The sequence below is a fragment of the Nesoenas mayeri genome, assembly GCF_963082525.1.
Source record: "Nesoenas mayeri genome assembly, chromosome: W".
Lineage (NCBI taxonomy): Eukaryota > Metazoa > Chordata > Aves > Columbiformes > Columbidae > Nesoenas > Nesoenas mayeri.
Genome location: NC_137553.1, coordinates 9,538,380 through 9,558,105, shown reverse-complemented (window position 1 = coordinate 9,558,105; position 19,726 = coordinate 9,538,380). Strand labels below are relative to the sequence as shown.

The window sequence follows — 19,726 nt, the reverse complement described above, 5'->3', positions numbered from 1 at the left end:
TGGCACACTTATCTACGCTCTTAGACATAGTGTCAATGAGGCAGAGTCCAGTTGGAGGCCTCTATCTAGTGGAGTGCCTCAAGGGTCAGTACTGGGGCCTATATTATTCAATATATTCATCAATGATTTGGATGAGGGAATAGAGTGTACTATCAGGAACAGAATAGCAAGCAGAATCGCAACCCTGGACTTCAGTAGGGCCAACTTTGGTCTTTTCAAACAACTGCTAGGGGAAATCCCATGGGCAAGGCTGCTTAAAATTAAAGGGGCCCAAGATAGTTGGTTAGCATTCAGGGACTGCTTCTACCAAGCTTAAGATCAGAGCATCCCGACATGTAGGAAGTCAAGGAAGGGAGCCAGGAGACCTGCATGGTTAAACAGGGAACTGCTGGGCAAGCTCAAGTGGAAGAGGAGCATTTACAGATCATGGAAGGGGCTGGCTGTGGGAACGGCAGTTCCAGCTAAAGGGCCTTGGACAGATTATACAGAAGTATGGGTTTTATGAGTGTCAGAAGCGATAGCCCAGGCCAGTGAGAATTATATCTCGGGTCAGAAAACTGCCCCCATAAGTATGAGGTGTGAATGTCCTTGGGCCTGGTCTGTGAATGAGTGGGAACGTAACTGAAACAAAGATAAACATCAGTGTGGTGTGTTTTTAATAACAATAATTGGAAAAACATCTTATGTACCATCTTAGTCCAGGTCCGTATCTGTAAATCCTATAAATTGCCACTGACTAATAAAGAAGGCCTCAGCCTGGCTCAGCTCTCTGATCTGCCCGACCCTGCACTCCTTCCTGGACAAGATCTCTCTGCATGAATCTTTGTCTGTGTCCCAGTGTGCGTCATTTCTAATTGCCGCAAATGGTGCCCCGTGTGAGTGTGTGACCCCTGGAGGCTCTTCATCGAGCAGTGTGTTTGGTGGTGACCACACAATCCGATGGGTGAGTAAAATTTATTTGTGGCCACATTAATCCCGAGGGTATAAATAGGGACAAGCAGTCCTCGTTGAACGAGAGAGCTGCGGGATTGCCTTAGTATGGGGCAAGCCGTTTCTCAGGAACATAAATTGTATTTGCAGGTTTTAGTGCAGATATTGCATTTTTCTGGGTATTTTATTTCTGAGAAGCAGGTCGCTTTGCTCCTGGTATGGGTGAGAGAGAATTGTGCTTGGTTTCCAAGTGAGGGGACGTTTGACAGTAAAATTTGGAAACAGGTCGGGGAATATCTATACGCACAAAAGAATTCAGGTTTTACAGTCCCCGATGTTTTGCATGTAACTTGTAGATTTGTGTACTCTGCGCTGTCGCAGTTGTGGTCAGCAGAGCAAATAATGCAAGGGCAAACAGGGGAGGATGGACAGAAAAACACAAATGAGCAGGTTGCTAATGATTTGAGTCTTGACAGCACTCATCCTTTTGAGTCAAACTCTGTAGATCTCAAAAAAGAGTCTGTTTTACCTCCATCATTAATGCCATCACAGCTGTGTAAAGATAAGGCAGAAATTTGTGAAGAGCTGGGTCAGGAGTCTAAAACTCTGCCCTCAGCATCTCCTTTGCCTGATTTTAATGATGCTTATACAGCACCTAGTAACCCCTTCATGACTAAGACAGCGGAACACAAAAGGGTGATGCAAAAATGGCGTGATAAGGCTATGGAGCATGGCGATTTTTCTTTCACCTTTCCAGTTATTTACAAACCACAACAACTGCCAGAACATGAGAGACTACCTTATACAATGGTTAAGGAGTTAAAAAGATCTGTGTAAGAGAATGGGTTACACAGTCCTTTTACAATGGGGATTATTGAAGGTATTGGTGCCACATATGTAATGACTCCATGGGATTGGAAATTGCTTGCTAAAACAATTTTAACACCAATGCAATATTCTGTGTAGCAATTCAAGAATAAAGATCTTGTCATTGAACAGGTCTTGGAAAATTTGTCATCAGGAGTCAGGATATGTTGCTAGGAACTGGACAGTATATCACTCCACAGGTGCAGGCTGAGCTTCCGCAGCAGGTTTTTGAACAGGCAACTCGTCTTGCTATTACAGCATGGCATCGGGTCCCAGAGGCAGGGCAGCGTGTAAGCTCGTTTGCAACAATTAGACAGGGACTCCAGGAGTCTTAAAGAAACTTGATTGACAGACTGCAAACCGCTATAGCAAGGCAGGTTGAAAATGAAGATGCAGCAAAACGTTTACTGCTTCACCTGGCATTTGACAATGCTAACTCTGACTGCCAGGCTGCTTTGTTGTTGGTGAAAGGTAAAGCCAATGATGTTGCACAATACGTTAAGGTTTGTCAGAATATAGGGATTGAAACACATCGGGCCTCGGTATTAGCAGCCACGTTGTCTCACCACAGTGTAAATCAAACAAATCTTAAGTGCTTTATTTGCGGTAATGAGGGTCATGTCAGTAAACACTGTCCTCAACAGCGCTATATAATACAGCAGTCATAGACGTCTTGTTTATTAAGCTGTTTTCTTTGTAGGTATCTGTTTAAGCATACTACAGTTTAATAAGTCTTTACCTGTTATATGGTACAGTAAGTTGACAGACTGCTAAATCATGAGAATCCATTGACTCAAAATGTACATTTTGTGATTATACAGAAGACCGTGAGTACTTCAGTTCTTTACTGCATGAATGTGATGATAAGATTTTGTGTCTAACAGCTGTTACTTCTCTTTCTAGCATGCTAGCTTTATTCCAATATCCAGACTCACGCAACTTTGTGATAGGCTGTGTCTCATCTTGGTGTACTAAATTCGGCTCTTTTGTATACGCATTGGATAAAGAATCCTGATTTTGGGATAACAGTTGTATCACCCCAGATGAGACGCTAATAAAAGCCTTGCCCAGTCCACTTTGCTGTGTCGGCAGGGGGGGCAGGTGCCAATTGGGCTCCAGTGCACACTGACCTGTTTTGTCAGGGAGACCCAGCAGCACCTCCACCTGGCTGAGCAGTAAGCGGTTCAAAGGTGCAATGCAAAAATCAAGATATTGTCTTGAATAAGTCTAACTGTGACCCATCTGCATATTTGAACTTGGTATTTGGTTTGCATATCTGAGCTCAGTATTTTAGTTTGTATATTTATATTTGGTACCAAAAGAATTTTGTTTGGGGAGATAATTAAAAAATGAGAATCGGTTCCACTACTAAAATACCACCTTGCTCCCCCTTAGGATGCATCCTTACACATTAGAGTAATTGCTTATATTGTTATCTAGTAATACTGAGACCAGAAAATAACTGAGGTTGTTAAACTCTGATTCTCATTGAATTTGTGTTTGTTGGAGGTATGGGAAAGAAAACCAAATGCTATGATGGATGTGCACTTGTAGAAGGTTGTATTTAAAACTTGCTAGAATGTGACCTGATTTGAACTGAGGAAAAGTAAAGTAATGGATTGACGGTTAATATGCTGTTTATTGACATCTGTAAGAAATTGCAAAAGGTACATGGGGCAGAGGAATGTAACTATTGCTCAGCTAATTAGAATTGCATATAGAGTGTATTATGGCTGGAATTAAATGGGAAAATAAAAAAGCAAAATAACCCAGGCCTGTGCTGTACTGTTTGAATATAAATTCCAGGTCTGGGTCAAGCTGCTAGATAAACTTAGCTCCCTGGCAGCTCCCACTTAGCACCAGCAATTAACGCTACCTGCGTGGCCTCACCTGTATCTAAACTGTAGCAAGAAGAGAAAGTAAAAGCAAAAAAAAAAAAAAAAAACAACAAACAAACAAAAAAACCTGGCTGCCCGCTTCCAAGGCAGTGAAAGGGGGGTTTTCTCTGACCCCCACTACAGCGATGTTGTAATACTGAATGGAGCAGCATCCTGGTTTTACTAAAAACAAAACCAGTTCTCTTTCAGTGATTTTTCTTTCAGCTCAGTTATTGTAGGCGGCTGTACTTTTCTAAGTTTTAGCCTGCATATTTTTCCTAGGATGCTGTACTCAGTGCTGATAAGAGACCAAGGGAATGCTCAAGAAACTCAGGTTTAGATTTATTACTATGGTAGCCCAGAAAGACTGATAAGTTTTCCAACGTTCCGTTGAGAGAGGGGCGTGTTTGAGGAGGGGTGGATGGAACAGGTGACTAGAACTGACCAACGGAAGTATTCCATCCCATAATCGTCATACCCCCTACATAAGAGGGCGATCACGACGGTCAAGCTCTCTTCGACCATGGATGGCATGTAGAGAGGACCCTGTCTGTCTGCCTGTGATCTACAGGCCTCAGGCCCTGCATCACAGTATCACAGTATGTTTGGGATTGGAAAGGACCTCAGAAGATCATCTAGTCCAATCCCCCTGCCAGAGCAGGAACGCCTAGATGAGGTCACACAGGAACATGTCCAGGTGGGTTTTGAATGTCTCCAGGGAAGGAGACTCCACAACCCCCCTGGGCAGCCTGTTCCAGTGCTCCGTCAGCCTCACTGAGAAGTTTCTTCTCAAATTTAAGTGGAACCTCTTGTGTTCCAGCTTGATCCCACTACCCCTTGTCCTATCGTTGTTTGCCACCGAGCCTGGCTCCATCCTCATGGCACTCACCTTTTATATACTTATAGACATTAATAAGGTCCCCCCTTAGTCTCCTCCAAACTAAAGAGACCCAGCTCCCTCAGCCTTTCTTCATAAGGGAGATGCGCCACTCCCTTAATCATCTTTGTTGCCCCACGCTGGACTCTCTCCAGCAGTTCCCTGTCCTTCTTGAACTGAGGGGCCCAGAAATGGACACAATACTCCAGATGGGGTCTCACCAGGGCGCAGTAGAGGGGCAGGAGAACCTCTCTCGATCTACTAACCACCCCCCTTGTAATACACCCCAGGATGCCATTGGCCTTCCTGGCCACAAGGACACAGTGCTGGCTCATGGTCATCCTGCGGTCCACCAGGACCCCCCAGGTCCCTTTCCCCGACAGTGCTTTCTAATAGGTCATTCCCCGCCCTATACTGGAACCTGGGGTTGTTCCTGCCCAGATGCAGGACTCTACACTTTCCCTTGTTAAATTTCATTAGGTTATTCCCCACCCAACTCTCCAGCCTATCCATGTCCCGCTGGATGGCAGCACAGTCTTCTGGCGTGTCAGCCACTCCTCCCAGCTTAGTGTCATCAGCAAACTTGCTGATAGTACACTCAATTCCCTCGTCTAAATTCTTAATGAATATATTGAATAATACTGGCCCCAGTACAGACCCCTGAGGCACTCCACTAGATACTGGCCTCCAACTAGACTCCGCACCATTGACTACCACTCTCTGGCTTCTCTCCTTTAGCCAGTTTGCAATCCACCACACTAGTCTATTGTCCAGACCACACCTCCTCAACTTAGCAACTAGGATGTTATGGGAGACTGTGTCAAACGCTTTGCTGAAGTCAAGGTAGACCACATCCACCGCTCTACCATAATCCATCCACCTTGTTACATTCTCATAAAAGGCTATGAGGTTGGTCAAGCATGACTTCCCCTTGGTAAAGCCATGCTGACTGCCCCTAATAACCCTCTCATCCTTGATATGCCTTGAGATGGCATCAAAGACAAGCCGTTCCATTACTTTCCCAGGGACAGAGGTGAGGCTGACCGGTCTATAATTACCCGGGTCCTCCTTCTTGCCCTTTTTGAAGGCTGGAGTGACATTTGCTTTCCTCCAATCCTCAGGCACCTCTCCCATTTCCCAAGACTTGGCAAAGATGATGGAGAGCGGTCCAGCAATGACCTCAGCCAGCTCCCTCAGCACCCGTGGATGCATCCCATCTGGACCCATGGATTTATGGATGTCCAGACTATTTAATTGCTCCCTAACCCAGTCCTCATCGACTAAAGCAAACTCCTCCATTGACCTGGCTTCATCCGGGGTCTCAGGGGTACAGGGCTCCCCAGGAAGGTCTCCAGCAGAGTAGACAGAGACAAAGAAGGCATTCAGTAATTCTGCCTTCTCTGTATCTTCTGCCACCAGGGCACCTACCCCATTCATCAGCGGGCCTACATTGCCTCTGGTATTAATTTTATCCGCTATGTATTTGAAAAAGTTCTTTTTGCTGTCCTTGACCCCTCTCGCCAGCTGTAATTCTAAGGAGGCCTTGGCTATCCTAGCTGCCTTCCTACATCCTCTAACAGCAGCCTTATATTCTTCCCAAGTGGCCAGCCCCTGCTTCCATGACCTGTAAACTCTCCTCTTCTGCTTGAGCATACCCAACTGATCCCTATTCAACCACGCAGGCCTCCTGGCTCCCTTCCTTGACTTCCTACGTGTGGGGATGCTCTGATCCTGAGCTTGGAAGAAGCAATCCCTGAATGCCACCCAGCTATCTTGGGCCCCTTCACCTTCAAGCTGCCTTGCCCATGGGATTTCCCCCAGCAATTGCTTGAAAAGGCCAAAGTGAACCCTGCTAAAGTCCAGGGTTGCAATTCTACTTGCTCTTCTGTTCCTGCCACACAAGATGCTGAAATCCACCATCTCGTGGTCACTGCAACCCAGGCAGCCCTCGATCTTTAGCGCTTCGACCAGACCCTCCTTCTTAGTGAGGATGAGATCGAGCAGAGCTCCTCTCCTGGTCGGCTCCTCCACCATTTGAATGAGAAAGTTATCGTCAATGCACTAGAGGAACCTCCTAGACTGTGGCTGGCCGGCTGAATGGTCCTTCCAGCAAACATCAGGGAAGTTAACATCTCCCACCACAACCAGGGCCTGTGACTGTGAGGCCACTCTCAGCTGCCCATAGAAGGCCTCATCAACTTCCTCAGCCTGATCTGGTGGCCTCTAATAGACACCCACAACAGTGTCACCCCTGCCAGCCTGCCCCTTAATTCTAACCTGTACACTCTCAACTCGTTCCTCATCCGCTCCTGGGCAGAATTTAGTACATTGTAGTTGCTCTCTCACATAGAGACTTGCTTTGAGAGCAACTCCACCACCACGCCTGGCTGGCCTCTCTTTCCTGAAAAGGACATAGCCATCCATGACCACATTCCAGTCATGTGAGCTGTCCCACCATGTTTCTGTAATTGCCACCAGATCATAATTTCCCAACCGAACACAGGATCCTAACTCCTCCTGCTTATTCCCCATGCTGTGAGCATTGGTGTACAGGCATTTCAGGGAGCATGCCGAACACACCAGTTTCTCCCTAGGGGCATAGGATGCCACCTGGTCCTCATCGGTTCTAGAATGCTGCCCCACTGGGACAAGCCCAGCTTCAACCCCACCCCCCTCTGAGCCTAGTTTAAAGCTCTCCAAATGAGCCCAGCTAATTCCTGCCCCAGCATCCTTTTGCCCCTGCGAGATAAACCTTTCCCGCGTAACACTGTCCGGACTGGAGTCTTATAAAACCAGCCATTATAAAAAAATCCTAAGCCCTGCCTGTAGCACCAGTCTTGGAGCCAACCATTCAGAGACTGAATTTTCCTATTCCATCCCACATGGTCACTTGAAGACGGAAGGAGTGAAGAGAAGATCACTTGAGCCCCCGAGTCTTTCACCATCCTTCCCAAGACCCTGAAATTGTTCTTCATTCCCCTCAGACTACACGAAGCAGCTTCCTTCCCATCTGTCTGGAAGACCAGCAGCGGGTAGTAGTCTGTCGGATGCACCAGTTTGGGGAGCTCTCTAGCGATATCCTTGATCCGGGCTCCAGGTAGACTACAAACTTCCCTAAGATGAGGGTTAACTCTGCATATTGGGCCCTCTGTTCCTTTCAGAAGGTAATTACCTATTAGAATCACCCTTATTTCTTTCCTATTGGTGGCAGTCTTGAGTTGTGGAGTCAACTGCCTCTTCCTAAGTGACCTTGTAGGCAGGTCTGGCACCACCTCCTCACCTACCTCTTCTTCAAGATCCAGGGCCTCAAACCTATTATGGAGGAGCACCTGGGGAAGCAAAGCAGGCGGGGAGGGAGGCTGCCTGTGACACTGAACTGGAATATGCTTCCAACCCTCATTGTCTTTTCGGTCCTCTACCTCTGCCCGACAGTGACGGGGTAGGGGCTGTTTCAGGACTTCCCCCTCTGCCCGAGGGGGCAGGGGGTCCGTCTCCTTTTGGGGGGTACCTCCCTGCAGCCTTTCCAACTGGCACGCCGGGGTGTTACTCCACCAGTCGATCTCCCTTTCACACTCCTCCTTAAGTTTCACCACCATGCTAAGCAGATCTTGCACTTGCTCACACCTCACGCAGGTGGAATGCTGGCCTCCCTCCCCTGGCAGCAGCAGGCTCTGGCACTGCCTGCAGCCGGAGACCTGAACAGCCACAGTTCAGGGCAAAACCTCAGTCTGCATTGCCACAGTCTTTTTGAGACGAGCTCTTTTTCTAGAGGTGACCATGGTCATCAGCAGTGTGGGACACTGGTAAAGGTAAGAGAGTTAAGAGAGTCTGACAGGCAACGAGCAATCTCTGCACCCTGCTGCACAAGCTACCACACCCTCTGCTGCAGCACAGTGTGAGTGGGACTCACCCGCGACACAAGCTCCACCCTCCTCCTACTGCGCCGACTAGTCTCTGCCCTCCCTGAGGCTTTGTCAAGTCAAGTGGAGGGGGTGTGGTCGCTGTCACCGTGGGAACGCCCTCCCGCCACGCCAGCTGATCTCTCGCAATGGCTGCCGGGGCTTCGCGGATCATGACACGCCGAGAAACACGCTGTCCCTGCTCTATTCCCACTGAGTTTCCTACTCTCTGCTGAACCCCGTGGTCGGCTGAATCTTGCCGGCTTCGGCTCTCGCTGGGCTGGCTACGATCAGCCAACTGAATGCTAGTATCGAGTTTCAGCCGCTTTTAAACCTCCCGCCGTCGCCCTGCAACCAGGTTCCGGTTTGCTGTGAAGTCCCACCCATGACTGCCGGGGGCCTGGCCTGTACCTGCTGGAGTCGCCAGCGCTGCACACCCAGCTCCGCCACTTCTGGAGTGACGCCAACTCAGCATTGAGCACTTGAGATTAGTTTTGTATATTTTGTATATATTCTCTATTTATTAGTAGCATTAGTAAAACCCTTTAAAACTCTCCAACTTGAAGACTATGTCTCTCTTCCTTTCCCCTTATCTTTCTTATCATCTTTCCGATCTAAAGGAAAGGGGTGGTGGGAGGTAAAGGGGATAACAGAGAGCATCTGCCACCGTTTATTGCTGCCTTGCCTTAAACCTTGACAGATTTAATTGGTGGCCCGTATGGGGAGAAAAGGGACCGTCCCCGGGAAACGATACCATACAGAGAGAGTGTACGGGGATGAAATAAGAGAAACTGTGACAGGTTTTATTTGTGCCGTGACTTGGATTTGCCTGAGAAATCGTGACAGATTTTATTGCGCTGGAGCAGGGCTGGGGTTTTGACTGAGATGGGCTATGAGCAGTATCTGACAGTTAATGTAAACAGCTTATTGGGTAGTGTAAGTGAGAGAGCATTGAGCTTTGATGTGCACAGCCTGTGTTTGAATCCTCTGGTGGGAGGAAACTTTGGGAGACGATAGATCTGTGTGCTTTATGGGCCATAAAGCATACTGTGGTTTGAGTTTGGTTTTGATTTTAAAGGATGTTGTTGCAAATCTATTTGGATTTAATAATGCCTTTTTTGGGGGTTAATTCTTCTTGTTTATGTTTCTGTGCAGAACATTACTTTTGGAAGTAGAGATAAACTTGTTATAATAGCTGTGGTCCTGGGTTGTGTACCACTGATATATGTGATTTTAGTTAAGTCCATGATGTATTTCAACTCATTGTTATCATACTTTGGGAGTATGCATTTTTGGAATTCTCCAGTAGAAGCAGAAGAAATTCAAGAGACCTGTGCTTTTTGTTTTCTCAGTTTCAGGAGTGAGATTTTAGAAAAGCTATTTAACTATTCTCTGCCTGTGTCATTAGAGCAAATTACAGATGCTTTTGGCAATTTTGAATATCCCTGGACCTTCGAGCGAAGCTTGTTGGTATTATTGGGTCTCTGGAATGTGTGTCAGTCTTTGCTGCTGATAAAACTGTTTAGGAGGACTGTAGCGATTCTAACTCCTGCGGCAGGAGTTGCTGCTTTTAAAGCTACAACATCCGTGACAGCTAGTGCACCCCCCTCAGCAGCCTCTGCAGCAGCTCCACTTCCTATACTTGGATGCAGCAGCCACTAAAACTGCAACATCAGTTTCTGCATCTACTCAGACCCCCACAACATGTAATGTGGCCACTCAGACTTCAGCAGTTTTAGTTGCCCCAACAAAGAGGAAGCAAAAGAAAGCACAATTGGAATCCATTGCGAAGGAAGATGAGGAAGAGGAAGCAGAGGGTCCTTCTACCACAGAGCAGGGAGAGGTTGTTTCTGGAATAGAGCAAGGTGATGATGAAGAATCAGAGGAGGAAAAAGAAGGCCCTTCTACAGCTCCTCCCATAGCCCTTTCTAAACTCCTTCCACCTCTATCCCAGGCTACTAAAACAAAGGGACCAGCAAGGGATGAATTAATAGAACGGTCCTTATCTCTGAAGGAGCTAAGGACTGTGAAACAAGACTTTAGCCATCCTGAAGGTGAGCCAATTGTCACTTGGCTCATTTGATGCTGGGACAATGGGGCTAATAGTTTGGACTTAGATGGCAGTGAAGCCAGTCAATTGGGATCCCTGGCCAGAGATGGTGGCATTGATAAGGCAATTGCAAAGAAACTAAATCAAAGCCTCTGGAGAAGAATTTTGTCAGCAGTAAAAATCAGGTACCCTTTAAAAGATGATATAATATGCCACCCAACCAAATGGACTACTATGGAGAGGGGTATTAGGTATCTGACAGAACTGGCTGTACGAGAGATAATTTACAGTGACCCACAGACAATTATAGATCCTGATGAAGTGCCATGTACCCGAACTATAATGCGGAAGTTTGTGCAGAGACCACCACCATCTTATGCCTGCACTTTAGGATTACTCACCCTTTCAAAGGACAATCTGTAAACTGTGGGTGAAGTAGCAGAGATGTTGCAGCAATACGAGGACACTCTTTCTTCTCCCCTACAAGAAGCCTGTGTCGCAGCTGTGGAGAAACTGTGTGACAAACTGTCCAAGAGGGAGGACAGATCCTACTCGTCACATACACGGGCCCGAGCCACAGCTATTGGGAAGACATACCCTTCTGCAGCATCAGCCCAAGGGAAATGCAACATGTCACAAGGTGAATTATGGTCTTTTTTGCATGATCAGGGAGAAGATATGAGTAATTGGCATGGAAAGCCCACTGCTGACCTACAGGAATGAGTACCTGAGCTGAAAAATAAAGCTCCCAAGAGAAAAGCTGCTTCAATTTCCAGTGGGAGGCTTTCAAGACAGAGTAGGAGGGATTCTTGTGTCTCCCTACCAGAGACTGAGCAAGGCAGCCAAATGGTATGCCACAATTGACATGGCTAATGCATTTTTCTCTATTCCGTTAGCAGCAGAATGCAGGCCACAGATTGCTTTTACCTGGAGGGGTATCCAGTATACCTGGAATCGACTGCCCCAAGGGTGGAAACACAGACCTACTATCTGCCATGGACTGATCCAGACTGCACTGAAACAAGGTAAAGCTCCAGAGCACCTGCAATTGGCAGGACATTGCTGCTGGAGTAGAGAACCTGACTGTAAAAGTACGGCATGTGGATGCCCATGTGCTTAAAAGTCGAGCCACTGAGGAACATCAAAACAACCAGCAAGCAGATCAAGCTGCTAAGATTAAAGTAGCTGAGGTGAATTTGGACTGGCAACATAAAGGTGAACTTTTCCTAGCTCGGTGGGGCCATGATGCTTCAGGGCATCAAGGACGGGATGCAACATATAAATGGGCTCAGGACTAAGGGGTGGACTTAACCATGGACATTATTTCACAGGTTATCCATGATTGTGAAACATGTGCTGCAATCAAGCAGGCCAAAAGGTTAAAGCCTGTGTGGTATGGGGAGCGTTGGTTGAAATATAAATACGGAGAGGCTTGGCAGATTAACTATATTATACTCCCTAGAACATGCCAAGGCAAGCACTATGTGCATACAATGGTGGAAGCAACCACGGGATGGCTGGAAACATATCCTGTGTCTCATGCCACTGCCCAGAACACTATTCTGGGCCTTGAAAAGCAAGTCCTGTGGCGACATGGTACTCCAGAAAGAACTGAGTCAGACAATGGGACTCATTTTAAAAATAGTCTCATAACCAACTGGGCCAAAGAACATGGTATTGAATGGATATATCACATCTCCTATTATGCACCAACCTCTGGGAAGATTGAGGTATATAATGGTTTGTTAAACACTACTCTGAAGGCAATGGGAGGTGGAACCTTTAAAAATTGGGAGAAGAATTTGGCACAAGCCAGCTGATTAGTTAACACCTGGGGATCGATCAGTCGAGCTGGCCTTGCTCTATCAGAGCTTTTACATACAGTAGAAGGGGATAAAGTCCCTGTGGTGCATGGAAGGAACATGTTAGGAAAAGGTGTCTGTATTGTTCCTGCTTTGGGCAAAGGCAAACCCATTCGTGGGATTGTTTTTGCTCAAGGGCCTCGATGTACTTGGTGGGTGATGCTGAAGGATGCTGAAGTCCAATGTGTACCTCAAGGAGATATGCTTCTGGGTGAGAATACTCAATTTCAAACTGTATGAGGGAAATTGCTGCATGACACTAAGAGTGCTCCTGTCCTGGTTTTGTTAAAAACAAGTTTCTCTTTTAGTGAATTTGCCTGTCAGCTAAAGCCTTCATATTAGCTGCATTTTCCTGGAGAACCAGACACATGTTTTGGTAAACCTAGCAATGGAATGCAAACTTATTGATAAGCATGGATGGACATCTCGCGAGAGGGGCGACGAGAAACAAGTGACCAAGAAACTGACCAACTGTGTATAACATTCCATTCACGAGAATACTTCATATAAAAGTGGGAGATCACAAGGATCTTGTCCCTTTTTTGCCTTTTCCCTTCTGCCTATGGCCGACATTAGGAGAGGACCTTGCTAGTTGTCCCTGCGAACTGAGGCCTAGTGAGAGACTGAATCCAGCTCTGGTTGGCTGCAGAGTCTAATTCAGGACTTTGGGTGCCAGCTCTGCAGTTGCTGAGACTTTCAAGATTGGTTTTGTATATTTTGTATTATTTTCTCTATTCTTATTAGTAGCATTAGTAAAACATCTTTAATTTTTTCCAACTCTCTTCTCTCTGTCCTTCTTTCCCTCCCGATCGCCTGTCCTCAGTGGGAAGGGGGAAGAGGGAGGGGAAAAAGGTGGAAGTGGGGGGGAGAGGAGGTTAACAATACATCTGCCAGGGTTTTATTGTCACCCCGCAATCTAAACCCTCGACAGCTCCATGAGTGTCTTTCAGGTTGATGCAGTGATGGTGATGAACCCTGAGGTAACCTCATTGAGTGGTGTCCAGTAACTTGCCTGAGACTGACATCTCTGACTTACAATTCCTGGACACAAACTCCATCACATTGCACATTATCTCTCCTGCCTAGAGAGAGACTGCTGTGACAGAGAGACTTGCACTCATGAACTAGTGATATACATATGTGTGCATGTGTGTATATACATTTGAAGACAGGCAGAAAGCAGTAGTGATTTGGGTATGACTCAAATGGTATGGAATGGTAAGGAAGAGGTTGAGATGCTGAGGTCCATCGGGGAGTGCGAAACCGAGATCGACTGGTGGAGTAACACCCTGACGTGCCAGTCAGAAAGGCCCCAGGGAGGTTCCCCCCAAAAGGAGATGGACCTCCTGCCCTCTCGGACAGAGGTGGAAGTCCTGAGACAGCCCCACCCTTGTCGCTGTCGGGCAGAGGTAGGGGACCTAAAAGACGACAAGGGTTGGAAGCGTATTCCAGTTCGGCATCACAGGCAGCCCCCCTCCCTGCCTGCTTTGCATCCCCAGGTGCCCCTCCGTAATAGGTTTGAGGCCTTGGATCTTGAAGAAGTGGTAAGTGAGGAGGTGGTGCCAAGCCTGCCTACAAGATCACGTAGGAAGAGGCGGTTGACTTCACAACTTAAACTGCAACTGATAAGAAAGAAAGAAGGATGATTGTAATAGGTAATTCCCTTCTGAAAGGAACAGCGTGCCAAATACTCAAAGTTGACCCTCATCTTAGGGAAGGCAGCTAGGATAGCCAAGGCCTCCTTAGAATTACAGCTGGCGAGAGGGGTCAAGGACTTAGTCAAATACATAGCAGATAAAACTAATAGCAGAGGCAATGTAGGCCCACTGATGAATGGGGTAGGTGCCCTGGTGGCAGAAGATACAGAGAAGGCAGAATTACTCAATGCCTTTTTTGTCTCTGTCTACTCTGCTGGAGGCCGTCCTGGGGAGCCCTGTACCCCTGAGACTCCGGATGAAGCCAGGTCAATGGAGGAGTTTGCTTTAGTCGATGAGGACTGGGTTAGGGAGCAATTAAATAGTCTGGACATCCATAAATCCATGGGTCCAGATGGGATGCATCCATGGGTGCTGAGGGAGCTGGCTGAGGTCATTGCTAGACTGCTCTCCATCATCTTTGCCTAGTCTTAGGAAATGGGAGAGGTGCCTGAGGATTGGAGGAAAGCAAATGTCACTCCAGTCTTCAAAAAGGGCAAGAAGGAGGACCCGGGTAATTATAGACAGGTCAGCCTCACCTCTGTCCTTGGGAAAGTAATGGAACAGCTTATCCTTGGTGCCATCTCAAGGCATATCAAGGATAAGAGGGTTATTAGGGGCAGTCAGCATGGCTTTACCAAGGGTAAGTCATGTTTGACTAACCTCATAGCCTTTTATTAAAATGTAACAAGGTGGATGGATGAGGGCAGAGCGGTGGATGGATGAGGGCAGAGCGGTGGATGGATGAGGGCAGAGTGGTGGATGGATGAGGGCAGAGCGGTGGATGTGGTCTACCTTGATTTCAGTAAAGTGCCTGACAGTTTTCCACAGGATCCTCACAGCTAAGTTGAAGAGGTATGGTCTAGACAATAGAGAAGTGAGGTGGGTTGTAAACTGGCTTAAGGAGATAAGCCAGAGAGTGGTAGTCAATGGTGCGGAATCTAGTTGGAGGCCAGTATCTAGTGGAGTGCCTCAGGGGTCAGTACTGGGGCCAATATTATTCAATATATTCATTAATGATTTAGACGAGGGAACTGAGTGTACTATCAGCAAGTTTGCTGATGACACTAAGTTGGGAGGTGGCTGACACGCCAGAAGGCTGTGCTGCCATCCAGCGGGACCTGGACAGGCTGGAGAGTTGGGCAGGGAATAACCTAATGAAATTTAACAAGGGAAAGTGTAGAGTCCTGCATCTGGGCAGGAACAACCCCAGGTTCCAGTATAGGTTGGGAAATTACATATTAGAGAGCAGTGTAGGGGAAAGGGACCTGGGGGTCCTGGTGGACAACAGGATGACCATGAGCCAGCACTGTGCCCTTGTGGCCAGGAAGGCCAATGGCATCCTGGGGTGTATTACAAGGGGGGTGGTTAGTAGATCGAGAGAGGTCCTCCTTCCCCTCTACTCCGCCCTGGTGAGACCACACCTGGAATATTGTGTCCAGTTCTGGGCCCCTCAGTTCCAGAAGGACAGGGAACTGCTGGAGAGGGTCCAGCGTAGGGCAACAAAGATGATTAAGGGAGTAGAGCACCTCCCTTATGAAGAAAGGCTGAGGGAGCTGGGTCTCTTTAGTTTGGAGAAGAGGAGACTGAGGGGTGACCTTATTAATGTTTATAAATATATAAAGGGTGAGTGCCATTCAAAACCCGCCTGGACATGTTCCTGTGCGACCTCACCTAGGCATTCCTGCTCCAGCAGGGGGATTGGACTAGATGATCTTTTGAGGTCCCTTCCATCCCAAACATACTGTGATACTGTGAGTAAGGGGTGGAATGTCCTGGTTTTGTTAAAAACAAGACCAGTTCTCTTTTAGTGATTTTTTTCTTTCAGCTAAGTTCTTCTAGTTGGCTGTACTTTTCTGAGTTTTAGCCTGTATTTTTTTCCTAGAATGCTGTACTCAGTGCTGATAAGAGACCAAGGGAATGCTCAAGAAGCTCATGTTTAGATTTTTCCATGTTCTATTGAGAGAGGGGCATGTTTGAGGAGGGGTGGATGGAACAGGTGACTTCAATTGACCAACGGAAGTATTCCATCCCATAATCATCATAACCCCTACATAAGAGGGCGATCACAAGGGTCAAGGTCTCTTCGACCATGGCAGGCATCTAGAGAGGACCCTGTCTGTCTGCCTGTGATCTACAGGCCTCAGGCCCTGCATCCCTGCAACCAGGTTCTGGTTTGCTCTGAAGTCCCACCCATGACTTCTGGGGGCCTGGCCTGCACCTGCTGGAGCCGCCAGCTCCGCACACCCAGCTCCACCGCTGCTGGAGTGACACCAACTCCACATTGAGCACCTGAGATTGTTTTTGTACATTTTTTAATATATATTCTCTATTTATTAGTAGCATTAGTAAAACCCTTTAAAACTCTCCAACTTAAAGTCTAAGTCTCTCTTCCTTTTCCCTTATCTTTCTTATCATCTTTCCAATCTAAAGGAAAGAGGTGGTGGGAGGTAAAGGGGATAACAGAGAGCATCTGCCACTGTTTATTGCCGCCTTGCCTTAAACCGTGACAAGCAGTCTGAGGATGAAATTTAAAGGCATCCCTAGCAGATCCATAGTTCTAATGAAACTGGGAAATTAAACCAAGAAAAATGTTAATAGACTTATTCTGTGGTAACTAGTTGTAAAAGACTTCTTAGTAAATTCACCATGATAGTCTTTGAGATCACGGGAAACAAAGAAAGCCCATTTTTTGAAACCAATGGAATGCCAAATTTGGAACAAAGTTTTAACCAATGAATTTTTGTATGTGCCACAAAGCCCTATACCTCTCTTGGGTCAAGATTTGTTCAGTAAATTGTAAGCTCAAATAACATTTTCTGAGAATTCTGTTCAGCTGCCTGTCCCACAAGAAGCTGCATGGATGGTGCAGAACTGCTTGCTGCAAGCAAGCAATCTCCAAACAAATTTTGGATGCTGTATTTCCACTAGTATGGGCAGCCAAGGTATCGGTAAAGCCAACACTACACCGATAGAACTCAAATAGGACTTCAATCCAGTAAGGGAAAACAACATCCAATAAATATGACAACCAAAATGGAGTTAGAGACTTTGATTAACAACTTTATGACAACCTTACAGGCTGACCGCATTCTATTGGACTTGCAGATTTGTCTATTCATAGTTACAACACAGAAACAACCTGTGGCTATTGTAGGAAAATATGATGAGAATGCTAAAAGACTGATATACTTGGAATGGATTCTTTTTTTTCCCAATTCTTTCCATAAAACTATTACTCAGCTTCTAGAATTGATTGTTACTCTGATCAAAAAACACAGAGAGTGGATTCAGGTCTGAATAGGCCATGACCCATCTGTCATATACGTGCCACAACAGATTAAAACTGACAATAGTCCTGGATACACTGCGAGATCCCATGCAATATTTTTTACAGCAATGGGGTGGTTCACATGTCACAGGTATTCCACATTCTCCCACTGGACAGGCTATCATTGAATGAGTGCATTCTACACTGAAACAGATGTTATTAATCAGAAAAGGGGGAATATGATGCCTCAAGAACAATTAGACAATGCAATATGTACTTTAAATGTTTTGAATCATACTATGCCTCCCCCTCTATCCCAGCAGTGGAAAAACACTTCTGTGTTCCAGTCACTATCTCAGAGACCAACGGTTTTGTATCAAGATCCCTTGCACAACAGTCAATAGCAAGGGCCTGTAGAGTTAATCACCTGGGGAAGGTGGTATGCTTGTGTTCTTCTTCCAACAGGACCAAAGTGGCTTCCTGCAAAATATATTAAACCTGACTATGAGTTGGACAAACACAATGCAGGACCTAATGCCATAGATACAGCGTCTGTCTCTGCAACAGAGGGCAACAAAGAAACAGAAGAGACCAAAGGAAGAGGCACTAGCATATCAGAACGATACAGATATACATTTTTTGGACTGGGGATTAACTGTGGTCTACCTTGACTTCAGTAAGGCATTTGACACAGTCTCCCACAGCATCCTTACAGCTAAACTGAGGAAGTGCGGTCTGGACGATCAGGTAGCAAGGTAGACTGTGAACTGGCTGAAGGGAAGAAGCCAGAGAGTCGTGGTCAATGGGCGGAGTCTAGCTGGAGGCCTGTATCTAGTGAAGTGCCTCAGGGGTCAGTATTGAGGCCTATACTATTCAATATACTTATCAATGATTTGGACGAGGGAATAGAGTGTACTATCAGCAAGTTTGCTGATGACACCAAAGTGGGAGGAGTGGCTGACACGCCAGAAGGCTGTGCTGCCATCCAGCGGGACATGGACAGGCTGGAGAGTTGGGCGGGGAATAACCTAATGAAATTTAACAAGGGAAAGTGTAGAGTCCTGCATCTGGGTAGGAACAACCCCAGGTTCCAGTATAAGTTGGGGAATGACCTATTAGAGAGCAGTGTAGGGATAAAGGACCTGGGGGTCCTGGTGGACAGCAGGATGACCATGAGACAGCACTGTGCCCTTGTGGCCAGGAAGGCAAATGGCATCCTGGGGTGTATTAGAAGGGGAGTGGGGAGTTGTTAGTAGATCAAGAGAGGTCCTCCTTCCCCTCTACTCTGCCCTGGTGAGACCACATCTGGAATATTGTGTCCAGTTCTGGGCCCCTCAGTTCAAGGACAGAGAACCACTTGAGAGAATCCAGCGCAGAGCCACAAAGGTGATTAAGGGAGTGGAGCATCTCCCTTATGAGGAAAGGCTGAGGGAGCTGGGTCTCTTTAGCTTGGAGGAGACTGAGGGGTAACCTCATTAATGTTTATAAATATATAAAGGGTGAGCGTAACAAGGTTGGAGTCAGGCTCTTCTCGGTGACAACCAATGATAAGACAAGGGGCAATAGAAACAAACTGGAACACAGGAGGTTCCATTTAAATTTGAGAAGAAACTTCTTCTCACTGAGGGTGACAGAGCACTGGAACAGGCTGCCCAGGGGGTTGTGGAGTCTCCTTCTTTGCAGACATTCAAAACCTGCCTGGATGCCTTCCTGTGTAACCTCATCTGGGTGTTCCTGCTCTGGCAGGGGGATTGGACTAGATGATCTTTCAAGGTCCTTTCCAATCCCTAACATTCTGTGATTTTGTGGTAAGTCTACTCAGATTGCCTTTTTAAAAAAAATAAGTAGCCCAGTTAAATTTTATATTCTCCTCAGATTGCTGTGTCACTCAAAGTTACATCTGTAACCCATTAGATGCTAGGAGCCCAAGGGGAACTCAGGTTAGACAAGCAATGAAAAACTTGAACTTTTTTTCCACATAAAATATATATTCCCATATCATCCAAGGTAAAAATAAAAAAAGACAACTGTAAAACTGGAGCAGTTACACGCCTTATTTTTCAAAGGTGTTTTCTCCAAACAGCTAATACAATCCCACAACACACAACAGAAGTCCCAGGAAACACCAAGTGGCACAAGTTGCTTCCAGGAGCTGTGACAAAGCTTTTATCTGCTAATTCCTGGCAAGGTCAGGACAAAAAAGCAGCGGCTAGGCTGGACTCCTGCGTTCTAGGCACCGTGTGGGGCCGTGATGGAGGTCACCCCCTACCGTGGCAGTGAACACAGAAAGGTACTCACGTCTTCCTAAAACCCCTCGGCCGGCGCGGAGGATGCCCGACGCTGGCGGGCCCACCCCTCCAGCCCTGATGAGACCAGGCCCCCGAAGCGCCGCGGAGCCG

General features: G+C 46.8%; 1 protein-coding gene across 8 annotated transcripts in view; it reads right to left on the bottom strand.

The window, feature by feature from the left end:
• The window catches only part of LOC308051385 (protein ARK2N-like), a 91,340-nt gene that overhangs the window by 56,609 nt on the left and 15,005 nt on the right, over window positions 1-19,726 (bottom strand). Inside the window, exon 2 of one of the 8 annotated variants that reach the window (XM_080361808.1) lies at window positions 17,755-17,807. The exons of the other annotated variants lie outside the window; for them this stretch is intronic. The gene's annotated coding sequence lies outside the window, so the exon portion shown is untranslated. The remainder of the gene's footprint in view (window positions 1-17,754; window positions 17,808-19,726) is intronic. 8 annotated transcript variants of the gene reach the window in all.